The sequence below is a fragment of the Zalophus californianus genome, chromosome 11 (assembly GCF_009762305.2).
Source record: "Zalophus californianus isolate mZalCal1 chromosome 11, mZalCal1.pri.v2, whole genome shotgun sequence".
NCBI classification, from domain to species: domain Eukaryota; kingdom Metazoa; phylum Chordata; class Mammalia; order Carnivora; family Otariidae; genus Zalophus; species Zalophus californianus.
The window spans coordinates 84,986,229-85,012,206 of record NC_045605.1 but is presented as its reverse complement, the minus strand read 5'-3'; the positions used below and the strand labels follow the sequence as shown (position 1 = coordinate 85,012,206).

Here is a 25,978-nt window from a genome sequence, read left to right as displayed (position 1 = left end):
TATTTCAGCTCTGCTCCTTTCTGATGAGGACTCAGCAGAAGACTGGCAACCGATTTCTAAGAACAGAGATCTTTAATCCTAATGCCTTATGTGGTAGACCTCTCCAAGGTAACCTAAAATGATCTGAGGAGAACGTTCCAGACTAATTTGCTCTTTCCTCATTGGAGACAAATTCTTTCAGAAATACATTTCTAGGGCACCTGGATGGCTCAGACCGTTAAGCGTCTGCCTTCAGCTCAGGTCATGATCCCAGGGTCCTGGGATCAAGCCCTGCATCGGGCTCCCTGTTCAGCTGGGAATCTGCTTCTCCCTCTCCTGCTCCCCCTGCTTGTGCTTTCTCTCTCTCTCTCTCTCTCTCTCTCTCTGTCAATCTTTAAAAAAAAGAAATACATTTCTAAATTATTCCACTGCTACCCAGTTGAATCTTTAAGTCCAAAAACCCTACATCTAAAGCGCCCTGAGACAGACCTTCCGCATAACCTTGTATTTAGCCCCTTATATTCTGATCCACACTAGAGCCTTCTGGAAGTATTGGTTTCAGTCAAGATCAATTTCCCAGAAAGGATAATTGCACTGTCTGATTCATGGTCATGATTTCTATTTTTTAAGGCTTAATTTTTAAGAAGATTATTACAAAAGTAATACATTTGCTATATAAAATATTTCAAAATGAGGTATGTAAAATAAAAGGTAAAAAGGAAACTTTTCACTTGATCCCACTCCCTGCAGGTATCAAATGTTAATTTATATATAACATTTAAAAGAAAAATGAAATCATGCTATATATACTGTCTGCAATTTATTTTTTTTCACTTAAAAATATCTTGGCCACCATTCCCTGAATATAAATTTTAGAGCAGGAAACTAGGGTCCATGGATCCCCTGGGAGATCCCTGGATGGACTTCAAGAGTTCATGGACCCTGAAATTTTATGTGAATGCAGATGTGTGCATTTTCGGGTTCACAGTGTTCCATAGGGCTCAGAGAGTTCTATCACCCCCAAAGTGTTTAAGCAAAATCACCCCAATCCTACCGTCAAGGCTTTTCTGTACTGGCTGCTCCAAAAATCACAGTTATGACCCTTAGACGTCGTTGTTGAATTGCCATTGTGATATATTAGTCTAATGGTGACTTTATGAAATTGCCTTTAAATGCTAAGTACCTTCAAGCATAGAAACTCACTCTAACTCAGTAACCTGCTCAGTAGACCACATTGTACCTCTCCTTGCTCTGTAAATTTTGCAGCAGCCTCAAGCCAAAAACAATAAAATCTGACCTGGACAAATCTGTGCAGTAACAACCACGCTATTAATGGGGTCCCTGTCCTGTAAGGCTGAGCGATGTTCTAGCCAAACAAAATGGAGGGAAAGAGGACAACAGTCCTTCGTCAGGTAACCCTTTTAGAAGAGGAACAATAAAGGAACTGGAAGCCTAGATTGCAAGTCAATTTCTAATTCTTTGCTTTCTCCAACCGCAACACAGGTTAAATGATTGTTCGAAATGCTCCTAGCCACCTCCAGTCCTGCTTCATCACACGCGGGAATTACCTTAATTCGTATGTTTCCTTGTTTATTATCTGTCTCCATTGGCACCGCCCAGAATGTAAGCTCCATCATCAGTCTTGGTGTATCTTCAGTTGCCTAAGAAAGTGTCTGGCAAAGAGCATTTAATCAAATCCCTCAAATGAAGGCATAAATGGATAAATCAGTGCGTGAACCCTGCCCTGCTGTCATCTGTGAGAACCGGACACCTGGACATGCTGGTTGGCGTGTGCCCACACTTCCTAACTTTCCAAAGCCATGGGAGCCACACGCTCAAGCTCCTAAAGGAGGAACCAAGCTAGAAAGATGCCTACTGGAATTCCTAACTCAGGCCCGCAGCCTCTCAGCACTCAGTGGGCCGTTAATTCTCGTTGTGGAGGGGATAACAAAGACAAACATCTTTTCCATTCCCTGATTCCAGAATGGGAGAATGCTGCTTTTCTTTTTCTTTTTAACCTCATCTTCAGTTTTAGGATGACAAGATGCACCAGCATGTACCATGCAATGATTTCACCGTCCAGCAGCGGTGGAAGGGGTTGAGTGCAGACATGAAGCAGCTGCTAGGCTCTTCATTGGCACCCTGACCCTGTTCCGACCCAAGATGCTCAGTAGCCTGTCCTCTCGGCCTGCCCTGCAGCCCGCAGCTAAGTGAGGCAGCCAAGGCTCTGGAGGGAGATGAGGCCACCCCCTGCCCTCCGCCGCCCCCTCTCTAGCACAGCCTTGTCGTTTCTTGGACTCATAAATCCTGAGCCAGTATTTGATCCCACAAAGCAAGATTGCGGTTATCTGGGTGGATGGGCCTGTCATGGGGCCTGTAGACAAACCACAGTCAGGCTGGGCCGTGCTGCATCATTAGTCACCAGGACAGAAGTTCTGCACCGGGTCAACCCCAGGGCCAGTCCAGCTCTGGCCTCAGACAAGGCCCAGGAGGACAGCTCATTATTGTTCTCAGGAACTCACAGTCAAGCCTTCCTGTTCTTTTGGCGGGGGGGGAGGGAGGGTGTAGGTGAATAAATAAATCTCTTACATCTGTGTGCAGTGCCTCTCAAACTCCAGTGTACATAGGAATTCTCCTACAGAGGGTGTTAAAAAGCAGGTTACCCCAAGATTCTGATTCAGTGGGTCGAGTTCTAAGATGACCCTTAACATCCACCCATGACCACCTTGTGACTGTGTGTGCTGCATCCCTGCCATTTGGTTTCATGCTCTCCAGGCATTGCTCCCCTCTGTCCCACCCACCCAACAGCCCCCTGTGCAGGAGGCTGGAGGCCAGGGTGAAGGTCTCTGGGATTCTGGCACAACTCAGTACTCGCCTTGTTGCTTCAGGGGACAGAAGGCAACGTGCACTGAGCAGCACTGGGACCAAGGAGCAAGAGATCAGAGCCTGGAATCCCCCGGCATCGGGAGACAAGTCAGCCTCTCAAGTGACAACATTATGGATAATAATCCCAGTGGTTACCATTAATCAAGCACTTCCACACACCGGGTACTGTGCTGAGCGGTTTCTGTGCCTCCTCTCATTCATAAGGCAAAGACCCTATGTGATGGGTTCCATCACTATGTCCATTTTACAGATGAGGTACTGAGAGGTTAAGTGACTTTCCAACCTCGGCAGCAGGCCTATAGAGACTGTTCAGTGTGGACTGAGGCCCGTGATGGCTTTAAAAATATGGCCCCATGGGTTGCTTCTCTTCCTCGCCAGAGGTGGAGTGTCATTCCTCTCACCTTCTGTGTGGCCTTCTGACAAACAGAATATGGCAGATGTGATGGCATGTCACTTCTGGGGTTATGTGTAAAAAGACTGTGGTTTCCATCTCAAGTGAAGCAATACCACACACAAGCAGCCCTCTGGAGAGCCTCACACGGTAAGGGACTGGAGCCTCCTGCCAACAGTAACCACCCAGGGTGCACCTGGAAGCCGAGATGCCAGTCCCTTCAGAGACTGCAGCCCGAATGACAGCCTGCTTGTCACCTCCTGAGAGAGCCCACGCCAGAATCCTCCGGCTAGGCTGCCCCTCGGGCACCATGTGAGACAGTAAATTATTGTGGTTTCATACTGCTAAATTTTGGGGCAATTTGTTATGCAGCAATAGATAACTAATGTGGTTATCATCTGGAAGCTTTTTAGAAATGCAGACCTCAAGCCTCCCCCCAGCTGCACTGAATCAGAAGGTGGATGCTCACAAACTCCCCCAGGTGATTCATATGCGCGTTAAATTTGAGAAACGCTAAGCCGCTCCACTCTTAGTCAAGAACACACATATAAATACATATGTATATCTCCCAAGGAAAGCCTTTTAAGTTAGCTCATCTTGTGTCCTTCCTTTCCGTGGCCGTCTTTTTCCCTTCACCAAGGAAACCAGAGCCTCCGCCCATCACCCCACCCTGGCGGCCATGTAGCTTGCTTGGGGGAACATCCTTCCTCTTTGCCCCAGACCCACAGGTGACAAGTACTCGAGGGAACCCATGGAAGCCAGGTAACATGCAAATTGGGAGAAGTACCCAAGGGATATGATGCCATAACATAAAAGGGTGAGTTTGATTCATTTCCTTGCTATGGGGCCAGCCTGCCTCCAGGGGTTTCTCCCTTTGGGGAGTTCTTAGTGACTTCAAAGGCCAAGTCAACATAGTGGAAAAGGGAGTAGGGGGAGGGTGGAAGGGGTGTTTTGGTTTCAAGTTATGAACGTAGGGTCACCAAGAGAACCCACATTTCGACGATGGTTGCTTTTTTGTGTCATGATTTACACAGTGTGCCCGCTTTAGGTTTTGGGGCACAGATACTGCCTGGGGGACTGAAGCTGGCTGGCAGGACTTCAGACTCGGGAGGCAGCCTCGCTAGCTAGCAGTGGGAATCGAGGGAGGAGCCTCTGTTGTTGCACAGTTCCCAGATGGTGGCACACGTGGCAAGGGACCGTTACTCTTTCAAACAATTCTTCTTGGCCTTGTTTTTTGAGCCACATGCCAGGATTCTTAAGGAGTGTTTTGGCCAGGTCAGAAACACCACGGAATAGTTTGAGCAGGTAGGTGATACGTGGCTTCAGTTAATCTTTTTTAGCCATGTTTCTGGCCTGTCTCCATCATGTACTTTTTTTTACTACAGCCAAATGGAACAATTTCTATTCTGCAAAACTACCCTGGGTTTCACATCTAGACCTTTGGGTATGCTACTCCCTCTGCTTGCAGTCTCTTCCTCCTTTTCCTTTGGGTAACTTCTACTCATCCTTCAGTGCCTGACGGAAGTGTCACCTCCTCTGGGAAGCCACCCTAGATTCCTCTAGGTCTGGTTTCCCTCCTATGTGTTTTGAGAGCACCCTGCTGAGTCCTTGCTCCTACTGTTTATCACTCTGTAATGGCTGATTTCTTCCTCTCCCCTACGAAACTGGAAACTCGGTGAGTGGCCATGTCTCATTCCTTGTTCCATTTAATCCCAGTGTCTGGCACAGAGTAAGTGCTCAATATTTACCGTTGTACGAACGCACGAATGAATATTAGCTGTGCCGAGAATGGTGCCTGGCCCCTGGTACGTGTTTAATAAAGGTGTTTGGGATGAGTTGGTGTCTGGTGATTGTTTCTCCGGAGAGGTTAGAGAGGTGGTAGAGCTCTTGAAGGCAGACCCCCTCCCTGCCACCCTTGGAAGCCCCCGGAAGCCCATGCAAACCCGGGAGACGCTCTGCCTCGTCCTGCCCTTTCTAGGAGGGGTATAGTTTTGGCTGGCCTCCACCGCAGCCTAGCCAGTGCCCTGCTTTCATCAATGCCTCTGCTTCTCTCACTTCTCTTGACTTGATAAATAGAATTGAACTTTCTGGTCTGAAAGGTGCTGCCTTATTGATTCAAAAGCTGGTAACAGTGACCCCAGCACAGAAACATTTCCTGGGGATCAAATAACCAGCTCCTCTCGGCCCTCATCAATCTGCAGCCTGGCTACACGTCCACTTACTCTAGGACTTACTACCTGAACCCTAACCCGAAGTCCCCCAGGCCAGGGGATGGCCCAGATAATTTACTATCATCCTGATTTCCCAGAGCTGTAATTTAGAAGGGCTTGCTGTTGGAGGCAAGACAAAGCCTTACTTTGGTTCGTTCGGGGTTCTGAGTGGTGCTACTTTCCTGGGATTAAATAATAATCCCGAGTCAAAAATACTTTGTACACAGATTTTCTTGTCTGGCTTACATAAAAAGCTAGAGATAATCATGAATATCTCCAGTTCATAAATAAGGGAATAAGCTAATAGAATTTGAATAAGATGGTCCTCTGGCCAGAGATACAATACTATTCTTAGTGATAATAATAAATAAAATAGTAATAATAGATATTTCTTTAGTGTTTAGTATGTGTCATTTAATACTTCATATAGATCATCTGATTAAATGGTCATACTGATGTTATAGATTATGTATTACTATTAAAATTTTGGGGGGGTGAAATAGGGGATTAAGAGTACACTGATCATGATGAGCACTGAGTAACGTATAGAATTGTTAAATCACTATATTGTACACATGAAACCAATATAACACTATATGCTAACAACACTGGGACTAAAAAAAAAAAAACTTAATAAAAAAATAAATAAATAACACCTTCACAACAAAAGAAAAAAATTTTTTTGAATATAGTTGACACAGAGATTATGTGTTATGATGATTTTCATCTGATACTTGCAGATATTGAATCTTAGACAAGTTGAATAACCTGCCCAGGATTCTGAAGCCCATCAGTGGTAGTGCCTATGGTCTACCTCTGGTCAATGCAACTCCTGAACGGGTTCTCCTAGTCATTCTTCTGTGAACCCCATTAGGACAGGGACCACTGAGCCCTCCACTGCGTCCTCACTACCAGCACGGAGCTAGCACATGGTAGGGGGTAAGTGCCTGCTGTGTCTGCTTCCAAACTGGATGTTCTTTTAAACATTCTGTTCTGCCTCAAAGAAGGTAACCGAGAAGGCAGATCTGTGCCATGTGTCAGGAGGCCAGTCAAACCCATTTTCCATCCATCACCAAGGCGTTTCGTCCTCTGAGCCTCAGTGAGCTCAACGTCAAAATGGTCATAAGGAGAGTCACCATGTATCGAGTACAAGGCACACCCTCAGCACACAGCCAGGCAATCTGTGGGCGAGCACGGATCGGATCCTCTGCCCCACCCTGCAAGGGAGGCAGTATTATTTCTGAGAGAGGTCACTTGTGATTCAGAAAGTTGAAGTAATGTGGCTAAAGTCGTACAGGAACTAAGTGGTCGACCTGGGATGGAACCCACATCAATGCCAAAAATAGACTCCGTGATGTTAGCTCTCTTTTTAAAAAAAGCTCTATTGAGATATAAGAAACCACACAATAGGTCCATTTATTGTTTAAAATGCACTGGCTTTTAGTATAGTCACAGTTGTGTAACTATCAGCACACTCAGTTTTGGAATATTTTCGTTACCCCCACTTTGGCGCTCTACCACCCCAACCCCATCGTACTCCCTCAGCTCTAGGCAACCACCTGTCTACTCCCCGTCTCTATAGATGTGCATATTCTGGACATTTCATAGAAAGGAAATCATACCACATACGGTCCTTTGTGACTGGCTTCTTTTACTTAGTCTAATGTTGTCAAGGTTCAGCTATATCATAGCACAGTTCAGTCCTTCGCTCCTTTTTTACTGCTCAGTAATATTCCATTGTATGGTTATACCACATGGTACTTATCCATTCCTCAGTCTAAGGACATGGGGGCTGTTTCCGATGTTATCTCTCTTACCCGCCCTAGTTGCCTCCCAGGGATGTCCTGAGGACCAAAAAAAATTAGACAAGAAAGCATTTTCTAACTCTCAAGTAGGAGGCAGCTGTTTTTATTGAGCTGATAGAAACAGATGAGGGCCAGTTGGCTTATGTTTGTTTATTTGTTTCCAACAAAGCCTGGAGGATTCTGCCTCCGTAGTTGGAAACTGAGTTACTGGTATAGGAGCTCTTTGTGTTCTTATCATTGCTGGTGCCTCTTCAGCGTGCTGTTCTGTGATAATAATTTCTATCCTGACTTTTATTTTTTGCTGTAAAACAAATGATAGCAAGTGGCTCTTTAAGGGAATAGTTTTTATTTGGAGTGATTCAAAAGTTTGGCATCTAACTTTAATGGAAAACAGATCTATCTTCTGCCATTAAACTAGGGAATTGTTGACTGGAAATAATCTTACTAAACCAATTAAAAAAACTCTTCACGGATCTTTCTCATCAGCAGTTCAGCAATTCATATATCTTTCAGATATCAGAAGGGGCTAATCTTGTGTGTGTTACTAAGGAATCCACTGAGTCTATTTTGTAAACACACTTACATGAATCCAAGAAGAAAACCAGGACAGTTAGGAAACTTGCATCCTCTTCTCTTCCTGATCCTGGGGTGAAATGAAACAGAAGTGGGAGATTATGTTCTCTTCCCCATCTTAATTTAACAAACCAGGAATTGTTTCAACCAAGTCCTGTAAAGGTTGCTTATGCTGCACAGATATTCCTCGTGTATAACACACTTTGGGGTTAGGTTTTCCAGCAGCCAACCTGAAGGCAGTATAAAAATCTCCATGTAAAATCTTTCCTGTTTTCTGCGAAAGGGTGCTTCCATTATTTTCAAAAGGGGCTCTACACAATTCAACAGATTTATTGAGTGCTGACTGCGTCTGGAAAAAGACATGGAGACAGGCATACCAAGAGGTACCAGCTGGAGCATGAGAAAAGTGATCATCAAGACTGGAAGGAAGGACCAGAGTGGGGCAGGCGTTGCGGGGAAGGGGTCTGTATTGGGACAGCAAGTAGAAGGGCCAAGATGGGCAGGAAACACTATGAGCTAGTATTTTTGTTTACACATTTATTGTTTGCTAGACACTGTGCTAAACACTTTACCCAGATTTTCTTACCCAATCACTGCAATTTAATAGTGGTATGCACCACAAATGGGTACCACAGTGGGTATCATTATTAATCCCCCTTTTAAGATGGAGACTTACTTACCCAAGTTACACCCTTAGTAAGTGAAGGAATTCAGGCCAAGTTTCTAACCACTGCCCAAACCACCTCTCAAGCAAACAGAAACCAGTCTATTCTGCTTCATATCAGAAAGTAGATAATGATTTTTTAAAAGGAAAATGAAATAAATTTTCTCCCTACAAATTATGCAATTTAGTTCTGAAATCCGAGTGTAGAAGAGGCAAAGATCAGAGTTTTACATTTTTACGATTTGAGCATTTTTGGGGCTGAACATGTTATTTCAGTGGCCCCTGGCGAGGCTGGGAACAGGATGACTATCATCTGTGATACTTCCACACCCCACCCCTTCCCCAACATTCAGGCCCCTTCTGTATCACCTTTCAAGCCACCATCTGGCTGCCTGTTACATCCACGCTGTCCTGTGTCCTAGATCTGATATTTGTTTCCTTAGATAATACTGGAAGTAGGCTCTAGAGCTGGAAAAGACTGGGAGACATGATCTGGTCTCTCTCCCACTTTGTGGATGAGGAAAACTGAAGTCCAGAGAAGTGAATCACCTCAACTCACAGAGTTGGATAATAGGTCTCTGATGAATTGATTAATTCTTGTGTGCAACTGTGTTGGTTTTTGGAGAAACATGAAAGGGGCCCACAGAACTCCCCAGAGTCTGGGATGAAGACCACTGTTAGTTCCTAAGATAATTTAGATGATGTTCAACAGCTTTTAACTTCTCTGTCAATCCTTCTGGTTTAGGTCAAGGAGACAATTTCCATTTGGCTCTCTAACACCTAACACCTAACGCTTGGTAATCTCTCTTTTTAACAAAAAGAGAACAAAGCTGAGGCTCAGAGCCTTTGACAGACAACCAGCTAGCTAGCATCTAATAACATTGTTTTGTTTTCATTGTATTTATTATTATGCCTCTATTTTTGGCAAATGACACTGACTTTACATTTATACTACTGATGCAAACTTTTCCCTAAAACCTATCTGTTTTTTAAAAGTAGATCTAAATTGTTAAGCAAATAATATTGCAGATGGTTCACAAATACGACAAAAATCTTCACGATGGTAAGCAAATGCCTTAAAAGCAAGAGATGTGGCTGTAAACCATTTGAATGGCAAAGCGCAATGACCTGGGGCCCCTATGCAGGTCCCTGAGGTAAACATATCTCAGATCACACTGCCTATCCCCTTGCCTGTTTTGAGAAGGGTCATCTTTGCTTGAAGATTGGGGATAAATTGATGAATCACTTAGCATCGTCCACCCCCTGCCCCTTGATACTGCCATTCCCACAGTCTGGCTTCCCCATGGTGTGCTCATCTCTTTCCCTGCTCCCTCCCCACTTCTCCCTCCAATCCGACGATGGCCTCCAAATTCCCCTCTCTTTTCCCTACAGATTCTGACACTAAAGATGGCAGACAACTCACAGGGAATTACTTCACATTGAAGAATGGTGATTCACTGTGGCCTCCTTGATCAGGCTTAGGTGAATGAAAAAAAATGCTGCGTACCATAGTGGAACAAACAATGCTGGTGTGGGGGCCCCTGGGCCTGCCTCCTGGGAACTGGATGAGCCTTGTGTGGCAAGTTGCTCTGTCTCTAGGCCTCAGTTTCCTTTCTTAGCAGCAGCCGTCCCACCAGCCCTGAAATTCTGAGTTCCAATGATCTGCCCTCCATTTACCTTACCTCTCTGCTTACAGGAAGGTGGGCTGAAGAAAGGAGGAAGAAGGACAAAGGATGGGGTGAGGACAACAGGAGTTTCCTGACCTGTGAAATGAGAGAGCTGTGTGTAGCCATTTAGAGACCCAAACGCACAGGGTTGTTGTGAGGATTAATTAAGATATTGGCTGAAAATGTCTTACCATGATACTCAGCACACAGTAGGTGCCCAAGGTGGTAGCCAGTCTTATTGTCATAGGATTGCTGAAGTGGTGAGCCAGCTTCTGGAGACAGTGGAGGCCCCTGAGGGGCAGCAGGCTTCACCCAGGGTCATTGTATAGAGGAGTCACACCTCAGCCCATGCTGGCCTCTCCCAGGGCTGGACTGGGAAATGGGCCTATTCCCTTCCACTGAGTCTGACCAGGGACAGAGGACACAGTCAGAAAAAATAACACCAGGGAGAGAATTAGGGGAATAGAGGCCCCTGTGCAGAGAAAAAAAAAAAAAAAAAGAAAATGACAAGGAACCAGTCAAAGGTCAGGAAATCAATTTTTTTCTCCTTACAGATCTATAAGTTTAGAGGCTTGTAAAGGTCAACATTGTCCTTTTAAAGTACCTCCAGGATTTACATCCTGAGTAACACTTGGTTTCCTCCATGGTAAACATGAAGATCCAATTAGTTTTCCCTATAATTCAAAGAGATCCGAGAAACAGGGACCTTTCCGGTTGGGAGTCAGTTTGGCTATAAAGTTTCTTCCTACACTATTCTGAGGATGAACTTTAATCCATATCTTATCTCCTGTTTGAAAATGAACATCCCTTCTCTTCTTATCATAATGTTTCTGCTTTCTTTTTCACTTTTTTCCCCCTTTCCTGAGAAGCCTTGGCCATATTCCTTTTTGGCAATTAGAGTAAATTCTTCATACTTGGTTTATTTGCTGCACTCAGTTACCTTAAGAATTTTTCTCCCTGACTTGACTCCAGAAGGCATTTTAAGGTCCTGTCAAAGCAGAATGTTGCTGGAACCCAAGCTTTCTGGGCCCTGATTCTAAGTCTTTTACAGCGATATGAAATGGGGATCATTGAATATTTCTCTTTTTTATGGCATCCTTGACCAGGGATGAAGTCACCAATGCAGTTGTTCCAGGAACCCTGTTTACAGAGGCTGCTTCTCAGTCTCCTGGTTTCTCTCTTTCCCTCTGGGTCTACGAATCCATCCTGGTCTTTCCCAGGGGACTGAGGGGTGAGGTGGCAATTGCCAAATATAAACATGCCCCAACTGGTCTTTCTTCTCATGCTGGGTGTGGTGCTGGTGTGCTGTCAGGAAGAGGGCTAGTTCTGGATTCCTGGGGTTAGAGGATACGGAGGGGGAGAACCCCCTTTCACAGAGGGTGAGAATCAGTAGCATTTAAGTGCTCCAGGTCCTTCTGAAAGGCAGGACGGAGCTTTGAATAAGAGATCTGTGTGTGAGCTAAGGAGTTGTGGGGCCTGTTCAGAAATCTTGAGGAATCTTATTTTGCTCTCTTTTGACTGAAAGAAGAGGAGTGAGCTCTTCAACAACAAGACGATATCTTGTACAAAGATCATTGGGAATATTTGGCAGGAGATATTGGTCTCCCCAGTGCAATCCCTAGTTGACAGGGGATTCCGGATCATCATGAAAACCAACATCTACTGAGCGTTTTACTATGAACAGGCCCCGTCAGAGGCACTTGACATGCATTAACTCATTTAATCTCAGAGCCTCCTTATGAGACAATTATCATCTCCATTTTACGTATACAGAAGCCAAGGCACAGACAGGCTAATTAACTTGCTCAAAGCCCAACAGGGTAAGTGGCATGTGACATTACGTGTGACAGTTTGGCGAGTCATTTTTCTCCAGCTTTGGTGACTGAAAAAAAAGGACGAATGACCATACACCTACCTAATGTGGATGGAGGGATGTTTTCACTGTCACTTATTAAAAGGCCGCCATTTGGTGTTTCCTCTTTGTTGCCCATCAGTCCAGATAGGAGGTGTATCAAATCAGAATGCATTCTGAACTTGCAAAGAACAGAAAATGCAACTCAAACTGACTTTAATAAAGGAGATTTATGAGCTCATGTAATGGCAAAACCAGGGTGATCCAGCACCTCAAGGACATTATCATGGACTCAGTTTCTTTCCGTCTTTCTGTTCTGCCTTCTGTTTGCTTTCCAGGCTTCAAATGTGAGTAGTTGAGAAGGTGAGAGAGCACTTCTTTCCTAGCATTCCAAATACAAATCCAAAGTTCACCCTGGTTGGATAACTTAGGTTGCAGCTAATCCTTGAATCAATCACCCTCAAGGCCAGGGGAGTGGAATTTGTTGACTGACTTAAGTCAACCGGTGATCACCTCTGGAAGTAGGGGCAGAATCTGCATCCACTGGCTACATGAAATACATAGGAAGACGGGATACCCAAATAAAAATCTGGTAGAGTCAGGAAGGGGAGAATGGTTAGTGGGTAAATAATTTATATCCCTGAATTATTTAAAGATAATGGGTGCCTGGATGGCTCAGTTGGTTAAGCATCTGACTCTTGATTTCGACTCAGGTCATGATCTCATGGTTGCGAGATTGAGCCCCGCATTGAACCCCATTTGGTTTTGTGCTGGGCATGGAGCCTGCTTGAGATTCTCTCTCTTCCTCTCCCTCTGCCTGCCCCTCACCCCTCACTCTCTCTCTCTCTCTCAAAAAAAAAAAAAAAAAAGATAATCATGTCCTTGGTTAAAAGTGATAGAATACCCAATGGCTGAAATATAGGAGATTATTAGTCACATTTAGTATGAAATGTGAAGGCCAGCCATTCCAGTTGGTGTAGTGGCTCAGTGATGGCCCCAGGCACCTGGGCTTTTTCTGCTTTATTATACTCAGTGTTTCAACAATGGTTACACATGGCTGCTAGAGCTCCAGGTATTACATTCTCAATGTGACCCAAACAAGAAGGAAGCAGGAAGGATGAACACAAAAGGGTCCTCTCCCCATGCGTCTTGTCTTTTACTGAGATAGGAAAATCATTCCCCAAATCCCCTAACCATCTTTCTCTTCCATCTGACTGGCCTTAACTGGATCATATGGCCATAGAGCTGCAGAGGAGGCTGGAAAATAAATACCCGGAATTTTCAATCTCTGTAGTGGGAAGCTGGTGAGGAAGAAGTGGATTGAGAATGGCCTCGAGTAGTCATCTGATAATGTTTTGTTCGGATACTTTTGTGCTAACTAAGGAAAACTCATGTCCTAAGATCCTGCTAGTGTCCGTTATAGAGAATATTATCAGGATCTGGCTTAAGGTCTTTTTAGTTAGACTCAGACTTATAGGTAGTTAGCTTTCATCCATATTACCTTCAAATACAAAACTCAATGTAGCCTTAGGTATTCAAGTGTTGACATCACTGAGAGGTTTATCAGAAGCAAATTTAGGCAGCAGCCTACTTCACATTGTCAGCAGTAAATGAACACCTCACACCTAATTAAAAATCAGATGTCTAAAGTAGCCTTATAAAGACTGGAAATTCCAAAATAGACTGTTAATTATTCTGAAACCGGTTTTTTCTCTAGATGGCAAAAATATTTCTCTGTTAATTAATTGCCTAATCTTCAGGGCTACAAGCTCAGTCTCAAAGTACATTACAAATATCCTATCACTCAATAAATTGCAGCTAGTATCAGCAAAATATTTTTGGCTTATTTGAGGACTAGAGCAACGAGGCCAAGAAAGTGACTCGATAGATTAGGGAAACGGTAGAGTGAAAGATGCTGAGAACAATCTGATTACACACACATACATCCATTATGTTTTCAGTTTCAAACTATTCCAACTTTGGACATTTTTTTTTTCCTTCTGACTTCCTTTGAAAAATCACATGAACAAATTTTTCACTGCAGTTGGAAGCAGACTCTGAGAAGAAAGAGGCCAATATTCAGGGAAGCTGTGACAAATGAATCTGCTAGGAGGAAAGAAAAACTTAAAACATTCAGAGAGCTAAAGATCCAGGAGTAATTGCAGTTTGGCTGGGCAGGGCCGATGTAGACTTACATTTAGCACTGACTCGCAACCAACATTTCATGGTGTTTTAGCATTTATGAGGCATTTTTACTTATACTGATAATTGGCCCAAGCTCTAATAAATCTCCACTAGAGCGTATTTGGTATGTACAATTACACAGGGATGTAATAGGTTTTATTTTTGGCACCCCAGCACTTTATTCCCCATCTTCCCTTTTCTGGCAGCTGATTCAGGCCTGGCCCACCATAGTATCCATTCACTTGAACTGCTGGAGGACCAATCAGGGTCTTCCAACCTGGGATTTTGATACAGAACGAGTAAAGTTATCCACTCATCCCATCAGCACCCTATGTTGCGAAGCTGAAAGGGTAAGATTAGAGCTGCAGAGGGGGAGTAATGGAGATGGAGAGAGCTTAGTGCCACTCCTGGACCCAGGATCCAGATCTCTTGGGATGTCCTGGTTAGGCGGACTAAAACATTCTACTTCTGGCTTAGCTAGTTTGGCTTGAGTATCTATCACTCGCATCAAGAGTCCTGATCGATACCACCATTTACACAAGCTACAGTCCATCTTGGCAGGTTCAGCTTGAATTGAGCCTCTTTGATGAAGACTTCCCCAGGGACTGCCCCCTGCCCATTACTCTTTCCAGGAGCCACACCACTCACTGACTCTACCAAACAATTTGCATGGTGTTTCATGCAGTCAGAATATTCTCTGATTTTTCAAATGGCTTTTCAGTTGTAATGTAAAGTCTTATGGGAATGGATAATGTAGTCCCCAATAAATAAACAGAAGTTCTGAAAGTTTTTTTGGAAGTTGTTTGGTTAGAAGCTACACGTCTCTGGAGAAGTAATATAAGCAATGGTTGAATTCCCAGGCTAGCTCACAAAAGCTTATTTTATGAAAATGTGTGTACAATGGCAGAGAATAATAGAGGAGTCATGCAGAAAACTGCTGCTTGGAAAAAAGTGAGTTCGATTTGAGAAAACAAGGAGATAGAAACAGACTTTTGTGAATCATCTGGGGGAGTTTCAGAATTGTGTTTGTCTTTTTTTTGGTTTGTTTGTTTTAATTTTTACCAAACTTACACATCCATGTGGTTTGAAGAGTCAAATAGTTCAACAAGGCTTATCACAAAAAATAGCAATTTCCAAATCACTCCGCCTCCTCAATTTTCTGCTTCTTCAGAGACAACTGCTTTTAAATCTTTTAGTTGTTTATTTTGGTACTTAATGCATGTGTCTAAGCCACTTCTTGGTTTTTCTCTAGTAGGCATTATCTACTGATTCTTAAGAATTTAGCTTTCGTGATCATTTGCCTGCCCTGGTACACACCACCCATCTTCTTGGGGGCAATTCTGTCATAGCTTTGGTTTGATCAATGTTTCGTGGTCACATTCTCATGATGAAATGCATGCAACTCACTGCTGAGCCACGCAGTATAAAAGAATACCAAGATTATTTTTTAATTTCTATGCCAATTTGAACTTTTCCCAGAAATAACGATCATCTTATTTGTTTGTTTCCTTAGGTTTTCATGTCATTATTAATGTAGCCTCCAGTTATCTCCCAGTTGGCTATGTATGTTCTCAGTAAAAGACATGTTTTTCATCGATTCCTCTTTTTGGAGACATCACTCCTGGAACCTTCTGACCTGCTCCATTCTGGAATGTTGCTCTCTGCGCCTACAGGACAGCTGTTATCCTTGGCCCTCCCTCCATCATTATCCTGGCGATCCTTTTGCCTTGCTTTTGAGTTAGATTTCTTGCTTCTTGTATCCCAACTTTCCTCTTTCTTGTTCCACTCCCTCATTTGGGTGGCGTACCTCCTCCTCTAGTGGCTTTTTTTTTTCTTTTGGTAAACATCACCTAACATTTACCATTCTAACCATTTTTAAGTGTACAATTCAATGGCATTAAGCATAGTCACATTATTGTGCAACCATGACTACCATCCACCTCCAAGACTCTTTCCATCTTCCCAAGGTGAAATTCTGTACCCATTAAACAACTCCTTGTTCTCACCTCTCCACACACCCTGGTACCTAATATAGCTGGAATCATATATTTGTCCTTAAGAAAGGATATGTGAAAGGTAGATTTTTTGAGGATATTCATGTCTAAAAATATCTTTTTCACTTATTGATAATTTGGCTGGATATATAATTCTGCGTTGGATGTACTTCTCACGTTTAATTTTGAAAGCACTGTTTCAGTATGATATACCAATTAGATCTCAGACTCTGGAGCCAGACTGCCTAGTTTCAATCCCAGCTCTTATCATTTATTACCTAGAGCATTTGGGCAAGTTTGTACTTTGCTCCTCTGTACCTCAGATTTCTCACCTGTAAAATGGAGGTAAGAAGAGCACCTATTTCATAGGGTTGTGGTGAGGATGAATTGTAAAGCACTTACTATAGTCCAATAGAGTTAAAGTCTAGTCTAAAATATTAGCTACCATTGCCTTCCAACTTCTAGTGCTGTTGTTGAGAAGTCTGAAGCTGTTTTTGATTCTTGATCCTTTCTAGATCACTTTTTTTTTTCTTTAGATGTGGTTAAAATCTATTTGTACTAATATTCTGAAATTTCATAGCGATGTTCCTTTGTGTAGGTTTATTTTAAACCGTTTTTCTGAGCACTCAAGAGGTCCTTTCAATCAGGAAACTCATGGCCTTCAATGTGGGGGTGGAAATCCTATTGATTAATCAACTAATTAATTATTTAATGATAGCCTCCCATCTATTTTTTTTTTTTCGGTCCTTTCTCCCTGGAATACCTATCATTTAGTTGATCTGGTCTTTCCTTTATTTTCATATATTTTCACCTATGTCTTTTATGCCTTATAGTTTCATGTATATAATGTTGAAGAGCTCCGTCTCTTCCTAGTTCTTTTTTTTAACACACTTTTTGTTTCATGGATTTGTATCTTCTTTTATCTCTCTGAGAATCATAATTTTAAAAAATGATTTTTGGGGGCTCTGTTGGTTAAGCGACTGCCTTCAGGCTCCCGGAGTCCCGGGATCAAGTCCTGCATTGGGCTCCCTGCTCAGCAGGGAGTCTGCTTCTCCCTCTGACCCTCCCCCCTCTCATGTGCTCTCTTCTCTCTCTCTCAAATAAATAAAATCTTTTTAACAAAATAGTTTTTCTTCTTCTTTTTCATAGTCTTCGTTTTTTTCTGTTTGCTCTTACCACATCTTTGACATTCGCATGGGGCTCCCTGCTCAGCGGGAGGCCTGCTTCTCCCTCTCCCGATCCCCCTGCTTATGTTCCCTCTCTCGGTCAAATAAATAAAATCTTTAAAAAAAAAAAAAGACATTAAAATCTTCCTTCTAACATCTGGTGATTCTTGGTATCTGCCAAGTGGGCACAAAAACGCTGATTAGAAGCTCCATGTGTGTGGACGGGGTTTGTCCACTATGGGCTTCACCAGAGGGCAGTTTTATTGGATCTGATCAGGAGCCCTTCATGACATAGAGAAGAAATCTTGCAATCTCCTCTCTGGAGGATGTATGTCAGGCTTCCAGCCTGCTGGGAAAGAGGACTTGGGCAGTATTTAAATTTTCATTGAATCCTCTTTTTTTTTTTTTTTTAAGATTTTACTTATTTATTTGACAGAGAGAGAGAGAGCAGGAGAGCACAGGCGGGGGAGCGGCAGAGGGAGAGGGAGAAGCAGGCTCCCTGCTGAGCAAGGAGCCTGATGCAGGGCTCAATCCCAGAATCCGGAGATCATTACCTGAGCGGAAAGGCAGATGCTTAACCGACTGAGCCACCCAGGTGCCCTTGTTTTTAATGCACTCATCCTCTCCAGAGAATAAACCTGCAGTGTTTTGAAGCCGTGGGGGGCAGTCACCCAGCTATAATGACTTGGAGAGGCTATCTAATTGGTTCTTCAATACATTTCAAACTAAAGCTCTGTTTTCTGCTCTGTTCCCCAGTTCTGCAGTTCAAATAGGGATTCTTTTCTGTGTTCACTATCACCTGCTTTGGAGTTTGCTTTTGTGGGTCTTCTGTCAGTTACCACTAAGCATTTTTTTTTTTTTTAAACAAGAAGGGAGCAATTGTTCATGTTGCTCTTTTCATTTTACTCACCAAGAACATCTCTCCAGGTCAATAAATATTCTCTGAACTATGTTAATAGTTGTCTTGTATTCTTTCATATGAATGTACCATATTTATTTTACCAACTTTCTACTGCTGGACAAATTTGGGTTATTTCCAAATTCTTGATATTGCAAGCAAGAATGTGTTAAACATTTTTGTTGCAAAAATTCTGTTTACCCCCTTAATTATTTCCTCAACTTCAATTCACTGCTCCTTCTGACAGTACCACTTTAGATAGCTCATTAATTCCATGAGATGCTTTGTGAAATAAATTTTCTGCAAGCAAGTATATTTGGGATTGCTGACGTTTTGTGTGGGTCAGTAGTTTAAAAAGCTCCACAGATGATTTTGTTGTACAGTGTAGTCTGGAAACCACCATGATCATAGACTCGGCTTCCATTTTACCCAGGAAAGCTGCCCTGATGGAGGCCTGAGTGAAGCAGAAGAAAAACCAGCAGGTATCTTAGTCCATTTGGGCTTGCTATGACAGAATACCATAGACTCGGTGGCTAATAAACAACAGAAATTCCTCCCAGTTCTGGAAGCTAGGATATCAAGACACTGGCAGATTTGATGTCTGGAGAGCCCATTTCCTGGTTCAGACAGTCACCCACTATCTGTGTCTTACATGGAAGGAGGATAACTTTCCCAAGCCAAGATCTTATAAAGTCACTAATCCCAGTAGGTTCTGCCTTCGTGACCTAATCATCTTCCAAAGGCCCCACCTCCAAATACCATTACACTGGGGATGAGGTCTCGATGTGAATTTTGGGGGATGCAAACATTCAGTAAATAGCAGCAGGGCAGGAGTAGGTGTGGCTCAGAATGACAAACAGCCCAACGTTTGTAGAAGGCACTCAGCATAATCCACTTACTTTTTTTTTTTTAATCATCAGGATGTGCTCAGAGTCCTATACAGTGGGAAGTAATGCTTTGGCATAATTTTCTTTTAAAAATTCATGAAATAAGGCAGTTTGTTTGGAAGCCAAATTTTGTAGCCTACACTAAAAAAAAAAAAAAAAAAAATAACCTTTAACACTATTGAGAGTTTTGAGGGAGTGCTCCAGATGCAAAAACAAGCACCATATCAGCACTGTCAAATAAAGGGCCAAATCCAGTAATTCTCAAACCATAGTGAGCAGAAACCTCACAAGGCAAGCTTGTTAAAATGCAGATTTCTGGGCCTCATCATCCTTTTTTTTTTTTCCCAAAGATTTTATTTATTTATTTGACAGAGACACAGCGAGAAAGGGAACACAAGCAGGGGGAGTGGGAGAGGGAGAAGCAGGCTTCCCAGGGAGCAGGGAGCCCAATGCGGGGCTCAATCCCAGGACCCTAAGATCATGACCTGAGCCGAAGGCAGATGCTTAAGGACTGAACCACCCAGGCGCCCCTTCTGGGCCTCATCACTCTTAATCCAACTTATCATCTATAGTGTAGGCCCTAGATCCTGAATCTCTCTACCAAGGATCCCAGGATATCTGATGTAGGTGGTCTCTGGACCACGATTTGAGAAACTGGCTCTAGACAATGCCAGAAATTACTAGGGTTGCTTGAATCTGGAAACATCTCTAGAATTCCCTTTGTTGGCTGTCACAGGATCTTGGGGTTGGGGCTGAGAACACTTTTTCCCATTGAACAGGGCACCAAGCCCAGAAGACATGCTGGGGTGGCCCAATTTGAAGTGGTTTTCATGGAGCTGAGTGTGCAGGCAAACATTTGGGATGGGAGGCCTTCTCATCCTCTTGTCTGGCCAGCTGTTTCCTGGGGTTACTGAAAATTCATGCAAGGCTGCCGGGATGGAAGCTCTACAGAGCCTCGTAAAGGGCTCTTAAAAACAGTAATTAGAGAAAAGGAAAAAGTAAGTTGGCTTGCCGTTTGATCCAAGAAATAGGAAGTGTCCACTCAAAATGTGGAACCAGGGGCGCCTGGGTGGCTCAGTTGGCTAAGTGGCTGCCTTCTGCTCAGGTCATGATTCCAGGGTCCGGGGATCGAGCCCCTCATCTGGCTCCCTGCTCGGTGGAGTCCACTTTTCCCTCTCCCTGCCAGGCTGCCTACTTGTGCTGTCAAATAAACAAACTTAAAAAAAGGTGGAATCATATTTTTGGGGTTCCCTCTTCTCTGCCCCTTAGCTGTTTGTAACCCAATAATGCCCCTCTTTCTTCTAGTCCCGTGGTCTCTGCTCTGAACAACTACAGAGTCTGATGAAAGAGCCCACACTCAAACCTCTGACCCCCACAAGTAGCCAACGCCTTCACCCCAGAGGCTGGGCTTGGAGTTGGGGTTCAGGCGGAGCGGGGCGAAGCTCTCCCAGCTCCCTCACCAGTTTCCCTGCGCGCTCGAGAGGGGGCGCGGTCTTCGCTTGCCCAGGCCTGACCGCGGGTCAAAGGTCGCGGGTTGAGAGGCCCACAGTCACCCTGCACCGCGCTGCCCCGAGCCCCGCGACCCCAGCTCGCAGCGCGCCGCCCCGCCGCTTGTCACGCGCCCCTGTCCCCGCTGGGCCCCTGGAGACGTGAGCGCCACCGGCCGCCGACGGTAAGTGCCGCGCGACCCCGGCGGGTCGGGGGCTCTGCCGCCTCCTCCGCGCGCCCCGCTTTCCAGCGCCGATCCGCGGCGGCCCTGCGGCTGCCCTTCCGCTCCTTCGCTACCGCGGCGCGGCGCGGCGAGCTGCGGCTCTGGGGCTTCACCCGCGCGCGGACCACACTCCTGGGGGGCGGAGGCGCAGTGTCCCTCGTCCCCGGCTCTCTACGCCCCGGCTTTAATTTCTGCCCTTGCACACTTCGCCCTGGCGCAGCCGGGCCGCGGGGCTGTCTTGATAAGTACACCCCGTTTGCCCGGCCCCGGACGAGTTGCCAGCTTTCTCTTTGCTCAGCTCACGACTCCCTTCTAGAAAACACACCGGAAGGGGGAGCTTTGGGCCAGGCGAAGCCTTTTTCTGTGCAAAACGCCCGCTTCCCGCACACCTGGTTTTAATAAGCGCCTGGGGCGAAATGTGGAGGGGATCCCGAAGGATCCCCAAGAAATTTCGTCCACAGAGAGAAAGAAGGGTGCACATGGATTGTACGTGAGCCGACGCACTCACTGTACCAGGGTTTGTGAAGACCTCGTGCACTTTCCAACTTATTTGTAGCCTGTAGCCGGGAGAGGTTGGAGGTGGCGGTGATGGTGGAACTGGGATAGAAACAGCAGTTAAAAACACATTTATTAAGATTGAAGACAAGAAAATTGCACGGTTATGCACAATGTATTCTTTTCTTCCCAGTTTTAATAACAACAGAGGAATATTGAAAAACAACCGCCACCCCTTCCTATTCTCCCATCGCCTTAGTCCATGTGCCCACGAATTTTTTTTTTTTACATAGTTGCAGTTAGAGGTACATGGCATTCTTATTTCCAATTCTGGAACAAGGGAGGTAAATTACATCCGGACAGAACGGATGTCTTCATTAGTTCTAGGAGAAAGATCTTTTCAGTGCATGAGGAGCTGGAAGTTAAAGATTGTATCGTGCTTTCAACCTATATTACAAAAGTTTAAAGGATAAAGGACATGAAAGGCTTTTTAAAAAGATCCTTGTGAGACATATAAATGTAAATATATATTCACAGACATTCTTTTTGCATCTTCACTTAAAGCCAAGGACAAATTTCTTTCCAACATAGCACTTTGATCTTTATGCTTTTAAGGAAATAACTCTACCATGTAGTACAATTTTGAGAGCACTGGTTTTTCATCAAACGTTTTTTTAAACCCCTAATCAGCATTTAATCAGAGGCTTCGGGGTCTTGCACTTCTGTTCTTTCTGTCTGGAATGCTTTTCCCTTGCCTTTGCTTTGCTAGCTCCTCCTTATTTAGAGCTTAGCTCATATTCATTCCCCTGTCCACCCCCATGGGACAATGATATTTTATTTTCTTCAAAGCACTAATCACGATCTGGAATTATTAATTTGATTATTGCTGCCTCCCCCCACCTCAATAATGTAGGGGACTTTGCGGTTTTACTTGCTGTTATATCCCAGAACTGTACCTCCCAATCCCAGTATCTGCAGGACTGGTATTTAGTAAATAAATTTACTAAAAAACCAATCTTTGACATAGTCTTGGGAGCAGTTGGTGAATGTGACCCTGGAGGAAACATCTTTCTTTCTTTCTTTCTTTCTTTTTTTTAAAGCTTTTATTTATTTATTTGACAGAGAGAGACACAGCGAGAGAGGGAACAGAAGCAGGGGGAGTGGGAGAGGGAGAAGCAGGCTTCCCGCGGAGCAGGGAGCCCGATGCAGGGGCTCGATCCCAGGACCTTGGGATCACGACCCGAAGGCAGACACTTAACGACTCAGCCACCCAGGCGCCCCGGAGATATCTTTCTTTAGTCTCCTGTCCCCCACCCCTTGCTTCTTTCCCTTAGTGGCTTGGGAGCCGCTGCTTTCTGATCTGCTGGCCCTTCTTTAGGGCCCCACCCACAGTGACCCAGTCCAGCCCCAGGAAGTAGGCCCTGGAGGCAGCTGAGGCCTCAGGCAGTTTTTCTGGGGCCAGATTTTGTACTAGAAAGTGGCCGGGATTCTCCCCCAGAGGCCTGGGACTGCTGGCCACACAAACCCCCTGACCCTTTAGCACTTCTTAGTGCTCGGCTGCATGCATGAGGCTGCAAGGTTCGTGGTGGGAGCTGCTTGTGAAAAAACGCTCTGTTATTGTTGGACTCCAGGCACAGGGAATAATTAGGGGAGTGACATGCGCAAAGTTGAGGTCTTTTCCTTGTGGGCTGGGCCATGAGGCTGCAACTGGCCTGCTTGCTGGCAAAGGCTGCAGATTCCTGCGCAGCCCTACGTGGTTCACTTCTCAGAGGAAGCCTTGATGAGGAAGAGGCTGGGAGTGGGGGCAGAAAGTTTGGAATTTCCCCGTGGTTCCTTGGGGATTGATTGTTGTAGAGAACCACCCTGGCCAACACCAAGGTGAAGTGGCTGGGCCTGCTTGCCTTTTCCTCAAGGCCACACACAGCCCCTCCAGGCCCTTATAGACTGCCTGGGCCTGTAAGAGAGCTGGAGTCAGCACCTGTGGGAGGAACCAATGTTCTGGGAACTGTCAGGTGCCAGTAAGGAAGAAGCTTTTCCTTAAGCTCTGCAGTGCCCAGCAGGGTGCCTGGCACATGGTGGCTGTTAAGTCTGTGTTCAGTCACGTAGGGAGTGTGAGAGTGCCCTTCACACTGTGTCCAGCCTGGGTGTGTCGGAGAACAGAGACTCTGGAGGCCTACTGCCTGGGTTCAAATCCTGGCAGCTCCGTGTACAAACTGTGAGCCTGCTATTATATAGTTCCCTGTGCCCCACGCTCTGCATCTGTAGGATGCAGACAATAATGCTCTCCACTTCGTGGGGTTGTGGGGAGGGGGAGATGTGGATGTTTTGGAAAGCACTTTGAACTTACCCTACTATGTAGTAGTAGGGTAAGTGCTAAACAAAAATTAAAAATAAAGTACGGCAGGGGCGCCTGGGTGGCTCAGTCGTTCAGCGTCTGCCTTTGGCTCAGGTCATGGTCCCAGGGTCCTGGGATCGAGTCCCGCATTGGGCTCCCTGCTCCGCGGGAAGCCTGCTTCTCCCTCTCCCACTCCCCCTGCTTGTGTTCCCTCTCTCGCTGTCTCTCTCTGTCAAATAAATAAATAAAATCTTTAAAAAAAAAAAGTACGGCAAAAGTAACAGTCCTCACGGGGGGAGGACAGGGAACGGGGTCAGGGAGGGGCACACTAGGGATTTCAACAGTAATTGCCAATTGGGATCATGGGTTTCATTATGCTGCTATTCTTTATGCAGTTTAAACATTTACACATATAAATGTTTTAATAACGGTTCAGTATATAATAAAACATGAAAACTGTGCACACCTCAGTGTATCCTGTACAGCCTTTTAACACACTGAAGACTATTGAGGCATTAATTTGTGCAGCCTATCTTGTTCTTGTACAAGAAGGACTTCTTATGAGGGGAGAACTATTATCATTTCCAGTTTTCACATGCAGAAACAGGCTGAATAACTTGCTTAAGGTCTGCATTGTTAAACAGAGGAGAGCCAGGATTTAAATCTGACTCTGGGTTCTTAATTGCTGTGTATGGCTTTCTTAATGTGTCACAGATATAGCAGGTCGTATCTGAGCTTTAAAAAAATGGAATTCGTTACCCTGCCAATGTGCACTCACATAAAATTGCACACTGTGGCTTAGTTGTGTGAATCAGGATTTTCTGAATCATGTGAAACCAATCAAAACACAGAAATAAGCTGGATATAGAAATGGCTGAGTGCAAATCACCATTCCTAACCCTCTGCTTCAAATTTTATATTCACTGAAACAGCCTCCTATTCTCATAGTTCACTTAATAATAAGAAATGCTGTAAATTTTAATTTAAAATAAATGTATATAAAATGAGATGCCACTTACATGTGCTTTACTCTGTATATAGAACACATATAAAATCTTCCTATAAAACACATACTGGGATTCCATCTAAGATTTCATTAGAAAAAACATCTGTGATGCAAGAAAGAAAAAAGAATACTATCACTGGCGTGAGGATATAATTTAGGTTTAGGAATTTGATGGTGTGTGTTAAATGTTATTCAACAGACATTTATTAAATGCTTTTATGTATAAAAGCATCATGTTAGGCATTTGGGGAAACTAAGAGATGATAGCACAGTCTTATATTCAAATTTGTTTGTAGTCCTCCAGTGTGGGATACTTTATTATATAGTTGACTTTTCAACTATACAGGTTTGAACTGTGTGGGTTCACTTAAATGTGGATATTTTTTGATAAATACAGTACTGTAAATGTATTTTCTGTTCCTTAAGATTTCTTTTAAAGGTTTATTTATTTGAGCAAGAGAGTGCACGCATGCTCTCAAGTGATGGCGGGGAGGGGCAGAGGGAGAGAGAACCCCAAGCAGATTCTGCGTTGAGTGCAGAGCCTGGCCCTGGGTTTGATCCCACTACACTGAGATTATGACCTGAGCTGAAACCAAGAGGTGGATGCTCAACGGACTGCGCCACCCAGGCATGCCCCTCCTTGTGATTTTCTTAATAACATTTTCTCTAGCTTGTTGTAATGTAAGAATACAGTATGTAATACATATACCGTACCAAACACGTGTTCATAGACTATTACAGCTTACTTGGATTTTCCACAGTTCAAGGGTCAGTAACCCTAACCCCTGTGTTGGTTAAGGGTCAAAACTGTACTATTGACTATTTTGAAACTTAGGACACTAAACCAAGCTGAACTATGAGATTCCTACTATCGAAGTGTTTGGGAGAATTCAAAGAAAAGATCAATGATTTCACAAAGTCCCAGCATTTGAGCCAGACTTCAAAGATGGCTAAAGACAAGGAGAGGGGTGTCTGGGTAGCTCAGTCAGTTGAGCGTAGGACTCTTGGTTTCAGTTCAGGTTATGATCTCAGGGTTGTGGGATTGAGCCCCGAGTCAGGCTCTGTGCTCACACGGCTGTTTGTTTGAGATTCTCTCTCTCCCTCTGCTCCTCTCCCTGCTCTCGAGTGCCCCCTCCACCCCCCACTTAAATAAGTAAATAAATCGTTTTTTAAAAAAAGACAAGGAGAAGAGGAGTGGTTTCAAAACTGATTGAGGATGAGGCTGGTGGGGAGGGAGTGCTGGATGTGATGGGAAACCTTGAGGTCCATTCAGGG

The 25,978-nt window shown here is 44.4% G+C and overlaps 1 protein-coding gene across 3 annotated transcripts in view; it reads left to right on the top strand.

The window, feature by feature from the left end:
• The first annotated feature begins 20,695 nt into the window (after positions 1 to 20,695).
• LOC113914562 overlaps positions 20,696 to 25,978 on the top strand; it is a 177,234-nt gene continuing 171,951 nt past the window's right edge. For all 3 annotated transcript variants that reach the window (XR_003517482.1, XR_004819403.1, XM_027579898.1), the window contains exon 1: positions 20,696 to 20,828. The gene's annotated coding sequence lies outside the window, so the exon portion shown is untranslated. The remainder of the gene's footprint in view (positions 20,829 to 25,978) is intronic.